This window comes from Coturnix japonica, chromosome 4 (genome assembly GCF_001577835.2).
Source record: "Coturnix japonica isolate 7356 chromosome 4, Coturnix japonica 2.1, whole genome shotgun sequence".
NCBI lineage: Eukaryota > Metazoa > Chordata > Aves > Galliformes > Phasianidae > Coturnix > Coturnix japonica.
In genome coordinates this window covers 46,602,424-46,610,839 of record NC_029519.1, presented here as the reverse complement: position 1 = coordinate 46,610,839, position 8,416 = coordinate 46,602,424, and the positions used below count along the sequence as shown (strand labels likewise).

General features: G+C 34.4%; 1 long non-coding RNA gene across 1 annotated transcript; it reads right to left on the bottom strand.

Annotated features, from left to right (window-relative positions):
• Positions 1-2,579: 2,579 nt before the first annotated feature.
• LOC116653329 lies at positions 2,580-5,683 on the bottom strand. Its single transcript, XR_004306918.1, has 3 exons — positions 5,587-5,683; positions 5,126-5,216; positions 2,580-2,652 (listed from the first exon to the last, which is right to left on the bottom strand). It is a non-coding gene; the product is annotated as an uncharacterized LOC116653329 (long non-coding RNA).
• Positions 5,684-8,416: the final 2,733 nt, after the last annotated feature.

The following is an 8,416-nucleotide window of genomic DNA, read 5'->3' as shown; positions in this document are numbered from 1 at the left end:
TTTGATAAGAGCAACAAACATATAATCACACAGAATGACCTGGATTGGAAGGAAACTCAAGGATCATGAAATTCCAACCCCCCCCTGCCTGGCAGGGCCACCAAGCTTATGTAAAGAGTCAAATATGAGAATAAGAAATTTGAATTTGGTGACAAAGATAACTAAGAATATCAGGGAGGAAAAATGAATGGTAATTACTGTGTTCATAATGGGAAGGTGAAATGCAGTCATAGATAGTAATGAAACTACAGGCATAACAAATAAAAGGGAGGATTGTACCAAGACTTTGATGTGTTTGAGGGCACTAATACTACATATCAAAATCAAGAAAGAAGCAATCATTAGACAACCTAATCAAAATCTATTCAAAATGCTTGATCTCCACTGGCCTTATGATCATGCAGGACCCTCACCTTAACAAGCACAATCTGGAACATACAGTGTTAAAATCATTTGAATGGGCTCTAGAGAGCAAGTACAACAACTATTAGAGAAAGCTGATCAAGAAAAACAACAAGATTATTATGGATTCCTCAAGCAGAAATTAAATGCTTGTAAAATACTTCAAATCCCTGAAAAAGTAATGATATCAAAAACAGGCAGCTTTTCACCAGAAGACCTTGGATCTTCATCTGTTTTCAAGAGTTGTGTGTATTTTCCATTGTTAGCAATGTCTTGTGTTCCAAGCATAGCTCCAGAAGCCATTACCCCAAATGACAAAATGGGATGGCTTCATCACACATAAATTGCATTGGAATGTCCATTTTGGGGTCTAATTTAAGATGTTAAGTTCGCAGAAAGTATTCTGGAAAATGTTTTTAAGTTACCAGAAGAAAAATACATTACTAAGTGATAGCAAACAAATAGCAAATGCATCCTTTCCAGTATAAATATGTGGGCAAATAATCCACAAGCTTATGAATTCAGCTTCAGGAAATTTCAATCCTCTTACATTCTGGTCCAAAATTTTAAAAACTTATTTTAAACCTTATAGAGAGGTTGATGCAGCATTTTTGCTGATATTTTACTGTTGCTGTGAAAGCCAGTAATTTTTGGGAACCGCTCACAAAAGCGTGACAAAGCAGACTCCTTTGCAAGACTCAGCTGAAGTTGACTAATTCTACGGCATGGCTTTTGAAAGCTCTCTAAATATCTAGCAACCTAGTGCTCCATACAGCAGCCCAAATAAAGTCTAAAACATCATGGTGTAATTGCCAACAAGTGAGAAAGTTTACTACTGCACTGTAAACTGTTGTACTGAAATTCATCTCATGAAGGCAGCAAGAAATAAAAGGCAATGGCAGAGTTCTTCCCCCACAACAGCTGGCCAAATAGGAGTATGGAAAATAATCAGAAGATAAATAAGTGAAAAAAATAATGATCTATACTGCTCAATAGATACAATATAAACTCAGATATTGCAGAAAAATTGAGATGTTACTTAGTACGTTGCTGCAAAATTCTAAATGTTTTAAAATGCATAATGTCCCTTTAAATGAGACCGTGCAATTTCATATAAGCTGCTACAAAGGAAAAAAAAATTAAGTATATTACTGATTCATGTTACATAACCAGTGGAACAGATGTTTTATTTTTATTTTATTATTGTATGAGGTTTTACTCATTTTTAATCAACTGTTTATATGACTAAAATTTGGGTTAAGTTGAAATTATGTGTTTTATTTGAATTTTTGAAAGCACACAATGCCCATAGTAGTCCTGTAAGTACTTAAAAACTGAAGTCATTAAAATATTTTCTAGTCTAACAAGGAAGACAGAAAAATGAACATAACCTAGCTGAATATTATTCTAGTGAATGTAGTGTTGAATCTGGCAAGTAAGATCCACTATGTTCTCATGTCACTTGTGCAATCATGTGATCATTCAAGCACAATAATATAACATGAATCAAGACATATCATGTACATGTCATGAAAGAAAAATAAAACATATTTGTTCTTCTGTAGAAAAGGTATACTAATATACCATATATTTAATAGTATTAATAATATAATAGATTAAAAGGAACTAATTTCATTGGTTTTTAAACTTTGTTTTTAAAAAGTAAAAGCCAAGAGCCTGCTAGAATAAAAATCTTTAATCAAAATTGAAATGAAAAGTGCAAAATGTTTTAAGGTATAGAGTGCAAAAGGGAACCTTTATCTTGAGTCATTCTGTCTCAAAACTTCAGAGGTTAGCCTGCCTTATAATTTCAAAATCACTAAAGTAGTGCTTCCTTGAATTTTTTTAATGGCCATTGGTAGTTGAAGGGGCAACACTGATAAATTTTTTTATTGTCAATTTTCACTTCAAAAAACCCACATGAAATGCTAAAGTAGCTTTAGCTCAGTAGGCTAAAGGCAAGTGTTGGCCAATGGTCACTCAACAGACTAGTACATAGCAAGGAACTAGAAGATATTATGTAGCTATAATATTCTGTCTTCTGCTGAGGGATCTAATGCTTGCTGTGAGGCTTATGGAACCTGCAGCAAAATGATCTATGGAATAGATGCTATTTCAGCCATCTAAATTAATTAATACACTTTATTAAACTAAAACTAAACAAAATTAATACACTTACCTTGTATTTAGTTTCCAGTTATGGAGAACTACATTTGCTGGCTCAGGTAAACCAACCTGTGTTACTATCACCTGTTTTTTGAAATTGAAAGTAAAGTAATTAATATTGAATTCTTAGTATTGCAAGTGTGACAGATTTCAGGGGAAAAAAAAAATAAAAATCTATGCAGGGGAGAAAAATCTGAATGTTTTTTCCTTCTCAGGCTGGCTGCTCTAAATCAGCATGGTCTGGAGGAACCAAGCTTGTACCTTGGATCCAAGCCTCTGAATGGCCCCACTCCACTTACACATCTCAGGGCACTTGTATATGTCATTCACCACTAAGCTCTACTAGGTGATGTTCCCATCACAGTATTGTCAGAAAGAAAATAATTCTGTTTCAAACATAAACTTCCTGCAGATTATTACTTTTAGAGAGATTTTCCCTCAATAAAATGAAACCTAGTAAAAGTAGGAAAGAAGAACATGTTGTAATGACAGAAAATCACTAGTGAGTTATATCTGTCTCTCACTCTTTCCATGGATGGTAACAATGTTCTGGCTATAAGCTGGTAAGTCTACCATATCATTTCAGCATAGAGAAAACATCTTTCTTTGCCAAAGTCAGTAACCATGTGGCACTTGTACAACAGTATGCATGGTATATTCTTGCAATCCCGCAAGTAAAACAAAGAAAAAACAGAAGCTCCCAAACTGTGAAGTTCAAGTCCAGATTTTCCCCACATTTAAAGACAGCTGAAGCCAGATATTGTTTCAGTACAATAGAAGGTTTAGAGCCAGCTGCAAATTTTGGCTACATATAAGCGTCTGTTTGTGATATTCAAAAGTTTTCATTACCAACTCTTTGGTTTGATCCATGAGCAAGATATCTACTAGAGACAAAGTTCAGATCAGAGTATGAGCCTGAAGTCTGGGCTAAGATTTACATCATCCAAAGCATGAAAAAATTGGTATTAATTTGCTCTGTGATGCATCAGTCCCCAAAATTAAACAATACTCTTTGGATGAAAGTGAATATTTTAATTCCTATTTGCAAAATTGCATAATTCTGATGCAAAAATTTTCAGCATATAACAGACTCCAAAACAGGAAAGTTCTCCCATGGTAGTTAACAATGTGCATATTCTCTTTAATTTGAAATAATCCAAGGATCAATTTGCAGTCATTGAATCTTCTGACAGCTTTTTCTGCTACAGTGTTGATCCCAATTTTCAAATTTATTCCCCTTATAAGTACGCAGCAACAATGACTGAAGTACCCATTAAGCTTCTCATTAAGCTGTGAACATGTATGTAAAGCACATATTTTCTAATGCCTTCTTGATCCTGACATTTGTTTTCTGATCAAGCCTTGACCATGCTACTTGAAATCTTGATGCTTGGGCTCAGAAAGTCCAAAAGTTACCAGAATAGCCACCAAATAAATTTTTTTCTTTGCTTATTTGTGTATGGATCGTATCAGCACTATTGGCCACAGTATTTACCCAAAAGGTAACAATCAGTTATTACCCACTTTCATTCACAATTCACTGTTTCCAAGATGGAGACTCCTCTCCTGTAACTGCAGTTGTCACACTATCTAGGAGATGTAGGGAGTATTTATCCATACCCATTACCAGATGACCATACAGTGTACATTTTCCTTTCTCATTAATAACTCCAAGTCATTATGTCCCTATTACATTATTAAGCTTCTAAATTTAATTTCAGCATGTCAGTATGGACAAATGTTAGACTTAATACCAATTAACTCCTGTTAGTACCTTTTGCAGACAGTAACACATGGTTGTGGAAGAAGATAGTATTTTCACTGGAACAGGGGTCATAACATGACCTTGGTAACTTTAAAAGTTTCCAAAATCTTCAAGGAATGGAATCTGCCAAGTTCTAAGGTTAAATTCTCTCATCAAGGAGAAGATATGGAGCAAGATAGGAACTGAGAATTTTTAGAAGTTCTCAGGTTGCTTTGTCATCCTTCCAATTCTCCTTTTCCAACTCTCCATCCATTATTATGGGATTAAACCACGTGAAGAAATGAGTTGGAAAAGCCTGGAGGATAACTTGAAGCTCTTCTTGGCCTCTGGAAAATTTTGAAATCCAACCTATTTACTTACACCACAGCTTGTATAACACTTTGGCTGCATTTCCTTCTCTGCTTTGTTTTGTTTGTGTTACTAAGAATATTTGCATGAAAACAGGATATTTGTTTATTAAGAGTTCATCTTCTCCTGCTGTGTATTCCCCACTTTAAGTAGTCATATTCCTTAGGATTTATTAGCAGAAGGAGACCATAAATCCTGTCTCCCATAAATGTTCCTAACAATAAAGTGAAAAAAAAACTAAAATGAAATAGGGAGATTCAGGGAGAAGAAAGAGTAAGTCAGAAAAAGAGATTAGATGATACATACTATAAGCATAACTTGTGTTTCTCAAAGCCACATCCTAGCATGTTTCCCAAGTAGTGTAAACTTTTCTTTAATATTTTTATCTATTCTTCATTATCAAACAATCATTCTTCAAATCAGGCAGACATATTAAAATCCTACCTTGCCATCAGAAATCGAGTGAATAACTCCCCTTCGGCCCTTTTCATTCTACTGATTGCCTCTGAAAAGAATGGCAGTCTATGAGAAGAATCTGCAACATGGGAAAGAAGTATTTATGTTGTCTGCACAGTCAGCACCTTAGAAATGGAGTATCAGAAGAAAACACAAAAGCAAGATAAACTTAGGACTAAGTAAGTCACAAGTAGTCTTGGGCTTAGCATTGTTCTGTCTTCTCATTTATCAGAGAATAAGAATATGGTTTGCATTTCCAAGATGGACTAGATTGATAGATTCTCACATGACTAAACATGTTTACAATTTTGAGGGCTTTTTTTAGTGCTACAATCTGCAAAGATCTACAAGTAGTTGGCTACAGAAAATGAGTGAGGAGCTATTCTGAAATGCTACGCAATAACCCAGAACATTAACATAAACAACATACACAAAAGATTTCTACTCACCCTTTGCAGGATAAAAATTCAGATTACATGCAGTTGCTAACAATTTTCAGAGCAAGGCATTTATAATCTGTGGATATTTTTCTTCCTGATAGAAATCTAAGAAAGGGGGGGAAGTGTATATATATACATTAAAAAAAAAAAAAAAAAAAAAAAAAAAAAAAAAAGGATTGGGAATGATTTTACCATTCTGGTATACAGTATAATCAGTACCATAGGATCATATCTTCAGAGACAGTAAGCAAACAAAAGTCACCTAAAAATAGGATAAATACGCCCTTTTGGAAATCAGATCATAACCCTCCTTAGGTATTAAAGTGCATCTACACTAGTCTCAGCATAAAGCCAAGGAATCACTTGTTACACTTAATGAGCTATTGCTCACTGTGCAGTCCCTAAATGAATTATTTTTATTGGTTTGACATTAAAATTACATGTCAGTAGTATTGTTTTCTCTTTTATTTCTCTTTCTCAAAGCACTGCTTAGTTATAGCTAAAGTTGGATGCAAAGTGATATATCCTCCTAGGATTAAACCACGTATTTTCAATAACATAGAGGTGAATTCAGCAGCTACGCAAAAGGCCAGACATAAAACTATGTCAGTTAAAACCCTGCACAGTACGATGATTTTGACAAGAGAAAATAAGAAACTGAAAGAGAAGTCATTTACCTTGTAGCCCAAACATATCTGTGACTTTCTTGGCAACAGTTTCATGCAACATTCTTCAGCTACTTCAGGACTATCTGAAGTGTTACAATGGATCATGTCCCAAATTCTACAGCATGCTCATCTCTGACAGTGACCAGAACTAAACATGAACTTCACCTTAGATAGATACAAATGTATCCATTCTCTAGAAAAAGCCAATTGCTAACAATGGGCTTAAGTCCTGAAATGATGAAACCTCGATCCTTTGGTCCCCCTGCACAAAGAACATATCACAATTCCCAGAAAATGAATTATTTTATAATAAATAAATAAATAAATAAATAATACAGAAGCTGTGTGAAATGAACATTTTCAAAAGCAATCTTGGCTGGGAGCTCAGTGCAGGAAATAACATTCTTCACTTTCTTGTGAATTATAAATATTAGGAATTAATAGAACTTTCACAAAGCACAAGGTAGGGGACCATTTAAACAAACAAAAATAAAAAAAAGAAAAAAAGAAAAAACAACTTGGAAATAAACAACTATTTAATTGGATCAGTATGACAAGAAATGCAACTATAACCAATGGTCCAGAGACATGTCATGACATTCAGCATCATGCCGACTCCTTCCTATATGTTCAGTCAATCATTAAATGGTCTTGATGTGACACAAATATCTAAGAACACCTTCCATTTGCTTTCATCAGGAGGGCCAAGCACAAGATTTCTATTGACAGTTCCTACCTTTAGTGATTTTCTATGTTCTGTAGGACAGATGTGAAGAGGTATAGGCCAGAAGAATACAAATTGCTTGAAATTTAATTGGAGACTTGACTATCTGCCAGACCACTCTAGAATCAGTAAGAAATCAAAAGGTCTTAAATCACATAGGCTTTAAATCATGTGGAGTTTACATTTATAATAAAACATGTATTTTATACATTTTTATATAAAACTTTCAAGCCAGATACTCTCTAAAACAAAATTATTCCTGTGATTAGATGTGCAGATTTTTAATGGTATTGGAATTTGAACATAGGAAGTCATAGCACTATTCCAAAACTGTGAAGATCAAATTTTAGACAATAAATAAATAAATAGCAAAAAGCCAATCTCAGATACCTGCTATAAGACTTCTAATTCCAGATTCATACTACTAAAATACAATGGACTTACATCGACAAATAATGAGACTCCACAAGTTTCTCCATGGACAAAGGTCTAAAGAACTTGAACAATCCTTGTTTAGGATAATCTCAGCTTTACAACACTTGTTATTTTCCACAAAGTGCTAACTATTACGTCTGATGCATCTTGTTGGAAATTTGGGATCTGCACGTCTTATGTTAAAGAATATTTGGATATTTCATATTTTTCTTGGACTCACATTCATTTTTGCCTTGGTGAGAGAATGAGGAGAAATTTGAAAAGATTTTTAGACATCTCAGTTCTCAAATCAGTGTTGAATGTTTTCTCACTACTTGACTCCAGCAAAATGAGGTCAACATAGTTCACACAGACTTGGAAGTAGGGACAGTATTTTATTCCAGGAAGATTAACTGTCACCTCAACCAAAGAAAGCAGATTCCTTTGTACTGTGACATGAGCTATAAAGATTATAGCTATGACATAGGCCAAGTTGTAAAGACACTTTTTTGACTTGACACTCACTCACTACCTCTGGATCAGTGTCAGGGTGTCAGTACATTAAGTCCAGATGATACAGCAGAAACTGCTTGTATAGATATCTATTCATGTGTGGCATCCCACTAAGTTCAGTGGAACTGTGCATTGAATATGAGATCAGTGCAAGAACAGAGATTTGACCTCAAGAATCTTGTGGCAGCAAGGTTGTCTAATTCCATATTTTATAAAGAGGTGTGAACACCTATACAGCTACATAAAAGCATAAATATTAAACTGACAACAGAAGCAATAAAACAACAGTAAGGCTAGTAAATTTAAGTAGTCAGTAGAAAAACAGCAGTATTGGATGCAGTAACCAAATACCATATATGTAGCTATTGGAAACCATGAGCCATATCAGGAAGCAATGGCAGCCTCATCCATAAGACATATTTATACTACTAGTTTTCTATGTTTGTATTATTTTCCTGTACCATTAGCTACTGGCTAATTCAAGTGCATTGCATCTTTATACACACTAGCCTTTTTTTAC